Here is a 15,832-nt window from a genome sequence, read left to right on the forward strand (position 1 = left end):
ACGCTTTCGACACCTTGTAGAGTCCAGGCCCCGATGAATTGAGACTGTTCTGAGGGCAAAAAGGGGGTGCAACTCAATATTAGGAAGTTGTTCGTAATGTTTTGTACACTCAGTGTAAGTTCCAAGTAGGTCTTATGTTTTCTCATGAAAAATTGTGAAAAAAGTTCATTTCATCCAATATCTTTACGTTCCCAGAGGTTTGAGTTGTAATCACATAGGTTTGTCAATACAGGTGACACAAACATACTAATTTAAAACACATCACATTTGAGTACTTCTTCACTTCTATTGTGATTAGAATAATCACAACATTACCCATAAATAGAACAAAATAAAGACACATCAAATGTATTGGATATCTTTTCTCAAGGTCTAAGACAAACAGAGACAAATCTTGCCAAATTTCCATATTAACCCATATACTACTCAGATGGGCCTTAAATCACACGGATGTGTACTGAAAATGAGCTAGCCTATGACTTAAATCAGTCAAATCGTCAGAATATAACCAAAACAGCTGGACTATTCCTCCATTTGGACCGTTGGGGGATCGTTTTTTTTTTCATGTCATCCTCGACCCCAAAATATTGATATTGATCAAATCTAAAAAAAAAATGATTTTTTTTTTTTTTTTTTTTTTACATCCAGATATTCTATGAATTACCCAAAGCATATAGCTTGCAAAACAAATAAAGAAATTCTAACCCACTGGGCACAGACGTCAACTCAATGTCTATTCCACGTTGGTTCAACATCATTCCATTGAAAGGATGAGGAAACAAGGTTGATTCAACCAGTGTGTGCCCAGTGGGAAAGCTTCCTTTGTGCTTTTTGGATTGTTTTCTTGTAAACATTTTATGGCAGTTGTATAATTCCATATCTTACAAACTGTGTAGAGAATGTTTATCTGAAAGAGAACATTCAGCAAACTGTGACAAGTCAGTGTAAATAAAAACAAAATTTGTTATTCAAATCGCGGGCCAACATAATCTGAGTCTGTGGATGGATACCTTCGCTCTGATCCATACACAACCGAAAAAAAAGTTAGCAAAAGTTTCAAAACAAAAGAACATGCAGCAGGCAAAGTGGTGGACGGTGACCGTTTCCAGGCATTTAACTTTTTTTTCCTCCTATTTTTTATTTTTACAATGCTTTCTCTGTATTTCCATACTTGTGCCGCTAGTCTTTGAACACAACGCCTATAACAGTCATTGACTGGCATGATGGGAGAAAGGCCAGTGTCTCACTCGCGCACGGTCAGTCCTTACTGCTTCTGAAAGGAGTCTGTGGTTCTGTGACCAGGCGGGAAAGGGAAGGAGAAAGAATAAAAGACAGAGAGAGAGATGGAGAGAGAGAGAGAGAGCGAGAGCGAGAAACCAATGAAGGTCAAAGCCTCCTGTCATGGCTGCAGGTGGCTAATTCCCCACAGCCCACAGTAACCCATTCTCTACACACAGTACTTTCTCACCCAAACTCACTCCCCCGTCTTTCTTCCTCTCTCTGTTCCCCCCCCCCTCTCTCTCTCACACACACACTCTCTCCTGCACCTTTTTATGCAACATTTCGATGGGAACCTCCCATAAAAAGTTCCCAAGTTTCAAACCCAACATCAAAACCCCATCACTCTTCAAATAAATAACAAACTGCTATGCCCTAAAATCGTTGCTTGTTGTATAAGGTTTCAAGGAAACCATGAAAGACGGTTTAGAAACCATAGTGGTTTTACTTGAGAACTGTACCAGAGTTATAATGCATGATACAATACATTGGGGTTTCGTAGGTAACATTTTAAGAGCTAGCTATCCAAAGAAAACATTATTGGTTACCATTGCGATGAATGGTTAGTTAACTGAAAGAGTGAGCAACTTCTGTACGAACATACACATGGGCCTTAAAATGTTTCCTTAATTTAAAAAATCAATTTTTTAAAGGAGAATAGAAGTCATCGCTTTGAAAGTTCACAGGACTTTTCAAAAGTTCACTGCCAACGGGCAGTTAGGTGGCAGAGAGATAGAGAAAGAGAGCGAGAATAAGAAAAAAGAACAGAAAAGTATTAATGCCCCTTGTCTACCTCTTCTACAAAGGAACCCATCCTGCTATGCCCTCCCCCTCCCCTACTGTGACATTTAACCATAGTTTCTAAATGCTTCCTATAGCCCGAGTGGAATCTGCTCCGAGGTGCCCGGGCTTTGTGGCGGAAACATAATTAAAACTGGTGAAAGATGTAAAAGGTGGAGAACGGGGATGACATCAGGCCAATTTCACACTAGGCACTCGAATGGCCAGGCCCAAGCCAGGACCCTTGCCATGCAACACAGATCAAAGCCCACTGTCACCGCACCACTGCAAAAAGAAGGCAAAAGGGCACCTAACTGTGCTAATCCCCAGGACAAATATATTTTAATCTTGTTAGAATACAAGTTAATGCCAGAGCTCAGTGACTGGACTTTGTGGGGAGAACCCGAGTGGACAGATGAACCTCTTACCTTTCTAAATTAGGTACTTCTGTCTGGCACTGCTTGACCATAGTCAGGTCCAACTTGGATAACCACCACAATGCATTATCAAGCTACACACGCGCGTGCACACACACACGCACACACACAGAGCTGGGTCCGTTTTCATTAAGAACAATGATGAGACAAACAGCAACTCCAGCAGTTGTGTCAGTGACCCTGTCTGAATCCCCACCAGGGCACCTAACATGCAAAGGAAATGAGTATTTTGTGGTGCAGTTTGTTCCCTCTGGTATTGAGCCCTTCTCTCTCTCAATAGCACCTTGGTAACCCTTGATCTCTCATGTATGAGACTCAGGGCACTGGGGCCTGCAGAAGTTGACTGGGCAGACAATGAGAAGCGGATGCATTCTAAGAAGACACACAGAAGACAACTCTCATTTCACACACTGCGTTTGAGTGACCCCTTGAAAAAAGAGGCACGGGATCATTTTCATCGTAATGCTAGACGTTTTTAGGGACTTTCCCACTTCCATTAGGCTGTTATAACCATGTAGGATATACAATGTCCCTTTCTGTTGTAGGTCACCCTACCCATCCTCTCACCTAGGAGGCAGTTTTTTCTTAAAACATTTTTTTAAAGAATCTACAAACTTGTTGAAAACACTTCCTGGACTAAACTAACCAATTAAATAATGTTGCTGATTGATTGATGCATACCAAATATAATTCATTTCAATTTATGGATGATTTGATTCATTCTCAAAAAAAAACAAAGTAACACCATGCTACGATATTGTTGGTGATTCATTAAAAAAGTAGGGATCAGAGAAAATGGTCTCAAATTATCTATGCAGATGTCTATTCTAAAACTGAATTCCCTGAACTGACAAGAACTGAAGTGAAATTGACTTAAGCTCTGGCAAAAGTCCATACGATAATATGAATGTGAAAAAGACCATTCATAACATGAATTCATGGTAGAGCATCACTTTAGCGGATTCTTACAAATTTGAAGTTTGGCTGATGGTGTAACATTGCATGAAAATAATCAATCATCAAGTAGTGCTGGTGGTTACGTTTTCGAATTGACAGGGTTGTGGTACATTGCAGTAACTCAACTTCATGAAATATGACTTATATTCAGATTCACTCAAACTCCAACTCAATCAACTCTAAGGCATAACATCAATAAAGCATTAGCTCCAATTCCTCTCAATTCCTTCATTTTCATGAACAAACACTTTTCTTAAAATGCCGAAAGTGAATTCTAAGTCCACATATGACATAACGGCCCACATCAAAACTTCCTGTTAAATGTTTATAAAGACTGCAGTGAAATAAAATAGCAGTGTAGGGGATTTATTTTTAAATTTCATGTCAAGGTTTCTAGAATAGAATAGCACATTCACATTTCACTTACATTACAGATTAGGAACTGAAGAGTGTGAAAGGTTGATCATTCCACTGTACGATTTTTCATTACACCTCAGACATGTCTAAACCTAATAGTCTATCATTTGGAATTGACCAATAAACCTCAATTGTGATTAGTACAGACTGACTGGGTCATGGTGCAGTTTTCAACACAGTGGAAATCTAAACGTTGAACTCGGTCGGCAACACGACAACAGTTCCCAAACTTTTTTTGCTGTGAATTCCAGACATTCAATATTTTTTTCAGGACCCCACAAGCAACATTCCCTAGTAAGAATTGGTCGCTGGCACGTGAGCGGGTCTGACCCACCATTTTGGGAACACTGACTGAAACATCATGCAAATTAGAAACATTGGAAATGGGAGTCAGCACATGATTTTTCTTCTATACTGTACTGTCATGAGCAATCTCTCATATGGCCAAGCCGTGGAATAAGCAACGAGAGAGGTTCAGGATTCTCATAGTCCATACCATATTAACATCATTCATTTTAACCCTGACCATTCTCATTTTTCTTATTTTTCTATACCCCCAAAAACCAGAATTTGTCTAACATTTTTGGCTTGATGCAGACATCCACAGCCATAATATCTGTCCTTTGTAATATGTATCCGTGTTGCCGGGAGAAACAAAGGCAGCCAGACAGGCAGGGCCAAGGGTACATCCTACTCACCTCAGGCCCCCTTTGCTGTGTAGGGACCATGCTGTCAATCACTCTCTATGGTTACGCATCATGGGCAACAGAGACACAGTGAGAGAGCCGCCGCTACATCACACCAAAAACATCAGTGCAGAAACCCGTCCTCAGCATGACATCTTTTTCGTGGTGCACACCACAGCCACCCCCTCCTCTCACACAGAACAACAATAAAAAAGACACAAATATACATTGTGAACCAATGAGATTACCTTATTTACCAGGGGTGCCTAATTTGACCACTGTTTTGTATGACCCAATCTGTTTTTTTCTTATGTGTTGTGCGTAGATAGGATGGCAAAGCGCTGTATACCGCATCACAACGATTCATTTATCAGGAAAAGTACAAAATTGGGGTTTATCGACAGATTGTAAAGAATGATCTCTGAATTAGGCTACATTCAAAGTTGCTGGGGCAGAAGCAAACAGATAAAGAGTACTGCAAATGGGGTTTGTTATCGTATTCTGTAAAACAACATTCGGCACCAATGGCATATAATCACCACAATAAACCAAAGTTCTAATATATTCACCCATTTGACCCAAATGTAAGGGTTACCATGTTTCAGACCCCACAATGCCCTTCCTATGCCACAGAAACAGATTCTACTTCTGAGTACAGTACAATTCTGGAAGAAACAAATGACGCAGTGTTCTATGGTGACGCGAAGCATCATTGGAGACATGATACTGCAGAAAAACAGCGCAGCCGTGTTACGCAAGAGGAATAAGATATGATTATGCAACTAAATCCCTGTTTGCCCTTTTACTGTGTACATTGACTGGTAGATGAAGCATAGATCACCATAAATACTTCTCTATGCTCAGTAGAGGAGCTGGTGGAATTGGGCATTAGATTTTGGCTCCATCTCTCATTTGATAACTGCTGATAAACAAAAAAAAAACATAGCAATGCACACAGATAAGCCTCACTGCATGATGTACCGTTTACTGTATCCCAGTGAGCAAAACTGGTTTTAAATACCTAATTTCAACCAGTTTTGCCCACTGTTCCTAGTTACTTAGTTACTTGCTAGACAAATGCAAAAACTGCCACTGTAAAGAGCTTTTTGCAAATAACACTACTCGCCAATCCAGATCCTTATACTTCTAGTGTGTGGTCTGCCACACATTACCATGGCGAATCGACATCAATTCTATCACTGACAATCTCTGAACGGCTTGCACTGTCGACCATTCCTGTGGCTACAGTCACAGAGAAAATGGTGGTAGGCTAGGCTACCCATCATCTGTATTAGTAGCACCTTCTACCTGTGCTGTCCTATGCAATAATTATTTCCCTACGCACACACTCATATAATAACTCGCCCTCGTACATCACCGTGTTTGAACAGTTTAATAAAACCACCTAAAGACGTATAGAGAGCCCCTAAGCTCGGTGTGGTGAATGCAAAGGGTTATGGTTCAGTGGAGTGTACCACAGCAGCCACATAGGAGTGTTGAGCGCATCACTCTCTTGTCTCACCCACTGCATGCTGCCATTTTACTGCTGAGTGGCAGACGTGAGGGCGGGGTGGCAGCGGCGGCCATGATGGAAGAATCACTACACCCAGTGGTCCACAGGAACAACAACCACCGTTTCCTGCAGCTGGATGTGTGCTAGTGAATAGGCACTGGTCATCACAAACTAAAAAGAAAATAACGGTACGATGTGTGTCCCGTGTGATTCAGTTGATAGAGCATGGCGCTTGCAACGCCAGGGTTTTGGGTTCGATTCCCACCGGGGAACCAGTACTGTAATTCACTCTGGATAAGAGAGTATATGAAATCACTAAAATGTACTAACAATACAATGAGTTTTCCTTCTTGGATACTGGAAAAACGTGAATAGTAGGCCTAAATACGCAAGTGCCGCAGATTTCTTTATTTTTTATCAAGGAACAACAGAAGTAGACAAACTACGTAGACACGTGTTATTGACCATTTATTAACAGTTCTATTATACATTGAATCAATAAATATATTGTAATAACTTAATTATTTGACAAGATTTGATCAATTCTGTTGTCATAGACTCAAGTGGGTGGCTAAACTGTTAGAACTGTCAACAAACCAAATGGATATCTCTTGACATGATACAGCAATTTATGTCCCTCAATATAAGAATAGAAGGTGCCTTGCAATATTCCACACAAGCTATAGTTACACTGCTTTTCAGAGTCAATTTGCACAAAAACAATGCAATGGCTTTGATTCTATTAAGAAGCTTTTTTTTACATTCTATTACCCTGTATTACTTAGTACATAAAATGTTTGAAAAACTTCACAAATTACTCAAATACTGGAATAAAATATGTTGGGTTATTTTACACATAACCAAAATAATGCATTTATCTCAAAAAATATTTCAAAGATTACTTACTGAAAACTTTACGAAATTTGATGTCCCAACTGTAAAATACTGAAAATCCAGAAGAAATGCTCCCATGTAGATCATCTGCTATGCTGAGTCAATCATGCTTCCACAAACATCCCCAAGTGAGCAGGTATAATCTGCTAACAAACAAATGAAATAAAGAAATGCGTTTGATTGTCAGAGCAGTTAGCGCCACATATGTGCCATGCCATTTTGCCCTTCAATGTTATGTAGCAGTTCTTGCTCAGACTTATACAAAATTAAATAAATAAAGACAAATAAAATGAAACTTCAGGAAAACTTTTGTCAATGCATTCAAGCTAGTGAGCCCTTTCAGAAGACTGTGTATTATGTGGATCACCCCCCCAACCCAAAAAACCCATCCCTTTAGATGACCAGTAACTATTAACCAACTACATTTAAGGTCAGAGTTCATAATTTCCCCTTGGCAACACCACAGCAACATGTGACAGTGTCTAGACAGGTCATGATGCCCCACCACCACAGGCCAATCCCCCTGGCTCTTTCCGGAAGAAGGTGTCAGCAGCAGCCAAGTACAGGGTAAAAGAGGGCAGGTCGGATCAGTGCCCTCCACCCTCCACTGATCAAAGCTGACGCTCCTCCGTGCCATAGACCTGGTCAAAGGGGGCAGGGTCGGCCGATGAACTCTGCGTTTCTGTAATCTGGACGTGTCCAGACCCAATTGTCTCCTTTCACAGCCCAGAATGGACCCTTCCGGTGCCACTGATTACATTAGGGAGGAGAGGCTCTTTTCACAGGGGCAGTCCACACAAAAGGGGAGCTTCCGTGCCCCTCCACCATCTGGTCCCCAAAATAAGAGAAAAGGTCCCTGGAAGAGAATAAGCCTGGCGTGCCGCGCCTCCCTTTAATTAAAGGGATCCTATTTGAATAGATTGGATGGCTGGACAGATAAGCAAACATACAGTAAAGCCTCACACATTCAGCCCAGAGATTGTGACCCAATCTGCATCTACAAATAAAGCCAGTGTGGGCTATAACCATGTTGAAGGATTTATGCAAATATGGATTTTTGCTGCATAACCGCAGAAAACAACAACGATCTAAATGTGGTTATTGAGCACCATTCTTAAGCCATCTGTTAATAGCCACACATTTTAATTCATCAGGGGGAAAAATGTATTACTTTGAATTGACAAATGGTGTAGAAAGGAGAGTTAATGTCAAAATGATCTATAGTTGATCTGAAGGTGATAGTAACATGTTCATCAAAGCTCCTACCTCAGCAATGACATGCCCATGTCTTTTCTTTGCCAGTGTGAGGGATTTGAAGGGCATCTCTCCAGACATGGTACAATGCGAGAACAAGAGGATCCAACCGGCCAGCCATTCTTAAAGAGAGGAGGCCCCTCAATACCGCATCCATTGTATTCCTACTGGAGGAACGGACAGCCATATTTGAAAAGACACTGGACAGTAACTGGTCTCTATATCTATCGTTACAGAGGCAGAAAATTCTTGCAGGTTGCAATTATCTCAAGAGAACTCATCAAATGTTGTTGTCCCATGACTAGAAAGAAAACAAATCCAGCCATTGAGGGACATTTTACAAAACATGCCAATTACATTAACTATCATCAGGCATCTACAGGCATCATGCTAAGATTATACACAAGCAATATTTAGACAATGATTTTTGACATGGTTCAAATAACCCTCCAGGTAGAACTGAGCGTGTGCCGAACAATAAGACTTTGAATCCATGATAATCAGTTCATCCTGTACTGTAATCACTTTTAATGACTTGTTTCTCTCAAAATTATACTTTAAGGCCAAATGGCATTGTGATATTTCATCTCGATTGTGTGTGTGTGTGTGTGTGTCTGTCTGCAGGGTGTGTCTGTCTGTCTGCCTGCAGGGTAAGGGTGGGGTCTACAGATGGATGTCTGAGACTGACTCAGTTCACTTCGACTGTTTTGGGACAACTTAAGGGAGCGTGGCATGAAGAGCGCAGGTGTCTGCAGTCAAATGGAGTATATAAGCACAGTCCCACTCCATAGTACTTTGGCTTCGTAATTAGCGTTTGTTCCATATGAATGTTTTCCGAGCAACATATTATGTTATCGAGTCTTATGGTTCCCCATTACTTCTGGTAACAAACAAACTGAAAACTTCCAATCCTACAGAGACCTGCGAATGGCGTTCCAGGGAGGGACTCGAGACACCGTGTGAAACGAACAAGAACAGACACGGCACCTGGCATTTCTCAGCCAAAGTGTGCTGTTGCACACTGCTGAGCACACTGCTGAAACAGCCTGCTTAATTGTGCTAGTTGAAGGAGACTTGCAGAAATGTCAGTCTAATCTCCCCTTTTGTTTTCCCCAACAACATTTAAGAAACCTGGGGCTTTATTGACGAAACACATCTGAAAACTGCTTTTCTTTTTGTTGCACAATTTCTGATAAAAAGTCACTCGTAAAAACAGTGATAAAAGCTTTCTAGTTGAAATATGCTAAACTTCATTGTAGCCTGGTGTAATGCGAGTTGCCCATGCATAACGGCTACCCCAAAACATAGCTTGCGGTTTCCTTGGCATCACTGTTTGTCCACAGTCCTGAAGTTAATGAAAGTGCCCAAAGTCTTTAACAATGAGCGCCCTGAAGAAAAAAAACATGCAAAATGCTTAAAGGGGGGAGGGAGTAAAGCTACTAGATAGATGTTTCTGAAAATGTTTGAAATGGGGAAGCAAACAAACTCCACATTAGACTCATCAAACTGCAGTATTCTACTGATATGAGCTTACACTATATTTTTTTCCTGGTTGATAAACCAGAATTCTTTGTAATATGCACAAGACTTGACGTGAACATAAACCCATCTTTAATTGTGCCCCCTGATTTGAGATGACAGTCACCCAAATATACTGCTCAGTCACAAATGTCACGGAACACTGCATGTTCACCACCGGACATTTGCATACTGTATGTGACACAAAATGCTATTGTACAGTAAGATCCCGTTAAATATGGATAATTCCATGAAAATTATATTCGCTGTATATTCATGTTTGAGGTTATGATTGTAACTGTGAATATAATATGGTATTCATGCTTCCCCCATTTTTAAGTGATTCCTCAAAATCCAGCCAAAGACATCAACTCATTAAAAACTTTGTTTAAAGGGGAAGTTCAGTATTTTACAACTGGATGTTAAATGATTCATCACCATGAAGGTAGTCTACTGGCCAGGAGAAACTGTAATCCACGGTTCGGTTCGCTAAATAGCCTCTAGAAACCTCAGCTAACTTTAGCCACTGCTAGCTAACAATCAATGGAAGTGATAGGGGCAATGGGGCAGTGTATTTTGGAAATGTTAAGTAATTAGCCCACAGTTTACAGCTGTACAACCGTCCTTAAAATGGTGTTGTAGATGAAAGAGGTCAAGTCAAAACAAACGTTACCATTGAGGTCAATGAGGGATCCTGGAGGTCACGGTTGTAAGCCCTACTAAGAGCCTCAGATGACACAAACTGAACACAGCACTTTGTAAATGTCTTTTTTTTTTAAACAGCCGGGTTTTAAGCACACAAACATGAAAAATATCAATTTCACATTTGGTTTAGCGCTTTCACACTTTGTGTCACCGACACTGACGTTGGGCTGCGGAAGACAAAACAGCTCCTGGATAAGGATTGCGTTATTGCCTATCAATTAGGATCAAATGGGGATTAACCCACATGGCTGGTGGGGTGAGGTGGGGTGGGGGCAAGCGCACCATCCCTGAATACCAGGGGTCACACCTCTGACTTCATTAGGCCTGACCTTTCCACACCATTGTGTGACAGGAGGAAAGACATGGTGCAGTCTGCATTTCTCCTTTTCACATTTTTACTTCTGTGGAGACAAACATATGAAACAGGCCGAAGGCATGCTAGCTCGCACTCAGTGAGATATGAAATGTACCCTAAAGGTCTCCTGACTGACATGGATTTTCACGGTTTGCAGTAGGTGAGTATTTACCCTCCAACCCCCCACCCTCCCTGTACAAGAAATTATTTCTTCCACCTTTGAGAGAGGTGAGCTTTACTAATAAGTCATGGTAGCTATGAGGACCGCGGGGTAGACTGGTTCTAACTCCACTGCCTGGGCATCTTAATTCATGAAAGGTCACAGCGCTGAAGGAGAGAGAGTGCAGGTATTCCAGGTGAACAGAATGAGCCTCTAATCAAGGAAAAACGCTAGCACACCCTCGGGACGAAAACTGCCATGCGCACGAGGAAGCGTGCAGGGAGGAATGGTCGATATCTTAACTATGCAGGTGATACGCTAGGCTATGTATTTCATTTCCTTTAGGGAGATTGTCATGAGCTCTCAATTAACTCAGCTGACTAATGGTCAGTCAAGAAGTACAGGTATTACAAGAAGCGCTCAACCAAATGTGTACTAAGATAAATGAGAGAAGAGAGACGAGAGAGAGGAAGAGATGAATAAACAGTCCATTTCATTATTCTGCCAACTGACAACTCCAGATATGAATACACTTCTCTAATGTCCCTCTTTTATTAAACACCTTCCATTTTTCCTCTGAATAAAGCAACAATAACGGGTCAGCATGGAAGCAACACCTGCCCATCTATACCATTGGTCAATTCATCCCAATAATACTCGAGAAAATAAGTAACCAGGGCAGCAGCATGGCATGAATGTGTAATACTGTATCTTACGATGAAAGCGATACATAATATAGGAAAGGAAAATGTGTTTAACATGAGATGCCATCCCTGGACAAAAGTTTCTAGCCACGGTTCAATCTGGACAACCTTATGGAGAAAACACATGATTTCACGTGTGATGTTAACATGTTTTGCAAAAGTAATGATATTTCACGTGATCACAATCTTTCACATGTGAAATCATGTGTTTTTCCAAACACTTCATGTGACATGCAAACAAGAATGAGTCGTGTAGAATGTCTCCGGAATGTCACGCACTCGCAGTGTTCTCAGCTTACATATTTTACACACATGATTATGTTGTGCACATTGATTATTAATCATTATTATTCAACATGTTCCTCAGCAGGGATTTGATCTCACAACCTCTTGGGTCACGGCATTCTGATCTTCCTGCTACGCCACCATGTCTGTGTCAATAGCTGATTTCACCTGTATTCTTCTGAATTCAAATGAAATCTCAGCTTTTTTTTAAAAATACACTCAAGAAAAACTATTATATTTATCATGGTGATTCAGGAGTAACATTAAAACAGAATAATATGTCCCACCAACATTAGACAACTATACAGAAAACCCTGAAATTGCTGAAATAAGTCAATTAAATCAATGATGAGAGAATAGTCAGATTACATGACAACTAAAATAGCAGTGCAGAGGGAACCTACATTTTTATATATATTTTGGGGGTATTTTACCCCATTTTTCTCCCCAATTTCAATCTTGTCTCATCACTGCAACTCCCCAACGGGCTTGAGAGGCGAAGGTCGAGTCAAGCGTCCTCCGAAACATGACCCACCAAACCGCACCTCTTAACACCCATCCGCTTAACCCAGAAGCCAGCCACACCAATGTGTCAGAGGAAACACTGTTCAACTGATGACCGAGGTCAGCCTGCAGGCGGTCAGCCTGCAGGCACCCAACCTGCCACAAGGCTCTGTAGTGACGCCTCTAGCAATGCGATGCAGTGCCTTAGACCGCTGTGCCACTCGGGAGGCCCCCAGAGGGAACTCTTTTGCTAAATGCAGAGATTTATTATAGCTAATGACATTGTAGGGGCCTTCTGAAAATGTTACATACTCTTTGGCCCAGCAGAAAGATCAGGTCACCCCAAATCCAGAGGTTGTAATTTCAAATTCCAGGTTGGGTCAAATTGAAAAGTCTGCACTAAGTGATCACGTCAAATGGAATCAGATTGTTTCAAGATGTTTACAGTATTTTAGCTGAACATTAAAACCACCATAGCATTTCATTTCTTCCCTTACAAAAACAAATACGTGAAATATCAAATCAAATTGTATTTGTCACATGCGCCAAATACAACAGGTGTAGTAGACCGTACAGTGAAATGCTTACTTACAAGCCCTTAACCAACAATGCAGTTTTAAGAAAATACCCCCCAAAAAAGATAATAACAAACAATTAAAGAGCAGAATTAAATAATAGTGGGTACCGGTACAGAGTCCATGTGCGGGGGCACCAGTGTTGAGGTAATTGAGGTAATATGTACATGTAGGTAGTTATTTAAGTGACTATGTGTAACAGTATAATTTTAAACCGTCCCCTCGCCCATACCCGGGCGCGAACCAGGGACCTTCTGCACACATCGACAACAGTCACCCACGAAGCATCGTTACCCATCGCTCCACAAAAGCCGCGGCTTCTGCAGAGCAAGGGGAACTACTACTTCAAGGTCTCAGAGCAAGTGACGTAACCGATTGAAACGCTATTTAGCGCGCACCACTAACTAAGCTAGCCGTTTCACATCCGTTACATATGCATTCATAATAACAGAGAGTAGCATCGGGGGGAGTATTGCACATAGTCTGGGTAGCCATTTGATGAGCTTTTCAGGAGTCTTATGGCTTGGGGGTAGAAGCTATTTAGGAGCCTCTTGGACCTAGACTTTGTGCTCCGGTACCACTTGCCTATGTGGTAGCAGAGAGAAGAGTCTAGGGTGGCTGGAGTCTATGGCAAATTTTAGGGCCTTCCTCTGACACCGCCTGGTCCTGGATGGCCCCAGTGATGTACTGGGCCGTACACACTACCCTCTGTAGTGCCCTGTGGTCGGAGGCCGAGCAGTTGCCATACCAGGCAGTGATGTAACCCGTCAGGATGGTCTTGATGGTGCAGCTGTAGAACCTTTTGAGGATCTGAGGACCCATGCCAAATCTTTTGGCAAAATAGGTTTTGTTGTGCCTTCTTCACAACTGTCTTGGTGTGCTTGGATAATTTTAGGTTATTGGTGATGTGGATGTCAAGGAACTTGAAGCTCTCAACCTGCTCCCCGTCGATGGGAATGGGGGCGTGCGCAGTCCTCCTTTTCCTGTAGTCCACAATCATCTCCTTTGTTTTGATCATGTTGAGGGAGAGGTTGTTGTCCTTGCACCACATGGTCAGGTCTCTGACCCCCTTCCTATAGGCTGTCTCATCGTTGTCGGTGATCAGGCCTACCACTGTTGTGTCATCAGCAAACTTAATGATGGTGTTGGAGTCGTGCCTGGCCATACAGTCATGAGTGAACAGGGAGGAGTACAGGAGGGGAATGAGCACGCACCCCTGAGGGGCCCCCGTGTTGAGGATCAGCATAGTGGATGTGTTGTTACCTACCTTAACCACCTGGGGGAGGCCCCTCAGGAAGTCCAGGATCCAGTTGCAGAGGGAGGTGTTTAGTCCCAGGGTCCTTAGCTTAGTGATGAGCTTTGAGGGCATTAAGGTGTTGAACGCTGAGCTGTAGTCAATGAATAGCATTCTCACATAGGTGTTCCTTTTGTCCAGGTGTGAAAGGGCAGTGTGGAGTGCAATAGAAATTGCATCATCTGTGGATCTGTTGGGGTGGTATGCAAATTGGAGTGGGTCTAGGGTTTCTGGGAAAATGGTGTTGATGTGAGCCATGACCAGCCTTTCAAAGCATTTCATGGCTACAGGCGTGAGTGCTACGGGTAGGTAGTCATTTAGGCAGGTTACTTTAGTGTTCTTGGGCACAGGGACTATTGTGGTCTGCTTGAAACATGTTGGTATTATAGACTCAGACAGAGAGAGGTTGAAAATGTCAGTGAAGACACTTGCCAGTTGGTCAGCTCATGCTCGGAGTACACGTCCTGGTAATCTGTCTGGCCCTGCGGCCTTGAGAATGTTGACCTGTTTAAAGATCTTACTCACATCGGCTGCGTAGAGCGTGATCACACAGTCATCTGGAACAACTGATGCTCTCATGCATGTTTCAGTGTTATTTAGCTCGTCTGGTAGGCTTGTGTCACTGGACAGCCCTCGGCTGTGCTTCCCTTTGTAGTCTGTAATAGTTTACAGGCCCTGCCACATCAGCTGAGCATCGGAGCCGGTGCAGAACTATTCGATCTTAGTCCTGTATTGACGCTTAGCTTGTTTGATGGTTTGTCAGAGGGCATAGAGGAATTTCTTATAAGCTTCCGGGTTAGAGTCCCGCTCCTTGAAAGCGGCAGCTCTACCCTGCTCATTGCGAATGTTTACTGTAAACCATGGCTTCTGGTTGGGGTATGTATATACGGTCACTGTGGGAATGACATCCTCAATGCACTTATTGATAAAGCCAGTGACTAATGTAGTGTACTCCTCCAATGCCATCGGAAGAAACATATTCCAGTCTGTGCTAGCAAAACAGTTCTGTAGTTTAGCATCTGCTTCACCTGAACACTTTTTTTATAGACCGAGTCACTGGTATTTCCTGCTTTAATTTTTACTTGTAAGCAGGAATCAGGGGGATAAAGTTATGGTCAGATTTTCCAAATGGAGGGCCAGGGAGAGCTTTGTATGCTTCTCTGTGTGTGGAGTAAAGGTGGTCTAGAATTTTTTTCCCTCTGGTTGCACATTTAACATGCTGATAGATATTAGGTAAAACGGATTTAAGTTTCCCTGCATTAAAGTCCCTGGCCACTAGGAGCGCCGCCTCAGGATGAGCGTTTTCCTGTTTGCTTATGGCGGTATACAGCTCATTGAGTGCGGTTTTAGTGCCAGCATTGGTCTGTGGTGGTATGTAGACAGCTACGAAAAATACAGATGAAAACTCTCTAGGTAGATAGTGTGGTGTACAGCTTATTATGAGATACACTACCTCAGGCGAGCAAAACCTTGAGACTTCCTTAGATATTGTGCATCAGCTGTTGTTTACATAAAT

General features: G+C 42.2%; 1 long non-coding RNA gene across 2 annotated transcripts in view; it reads right to left on the reverse strand.

The window, feature by feature from the left end:
* Positions 1 to 15,832, reverse strand: part of LOC118361526 (uncharacterized) — a 39,534-nt gene that overhangs the window by 15,517 nt on the left and 8,185 nt on the right. The gene's annotated exons all lie outside the window — the stretch shown is intronic.

The sequence above is a fragment of the Oncorhynchus keta genome, chromosome 28 (genome assembly GCF_023373465.1).
Source record: "Oncorhynchus keta strain PuntledgeMale-10-30-2019 chromosome 28, Oket_V2, whole genome shotgun sequence".
Taxonomy (NCBI): domain Eukaryota; kingdom Metazoa; phylum Chordata; class Actinopteri; order Salmoniformes; family Salmonidae; genus Oncorhynchus; species Oncorhynchus keta.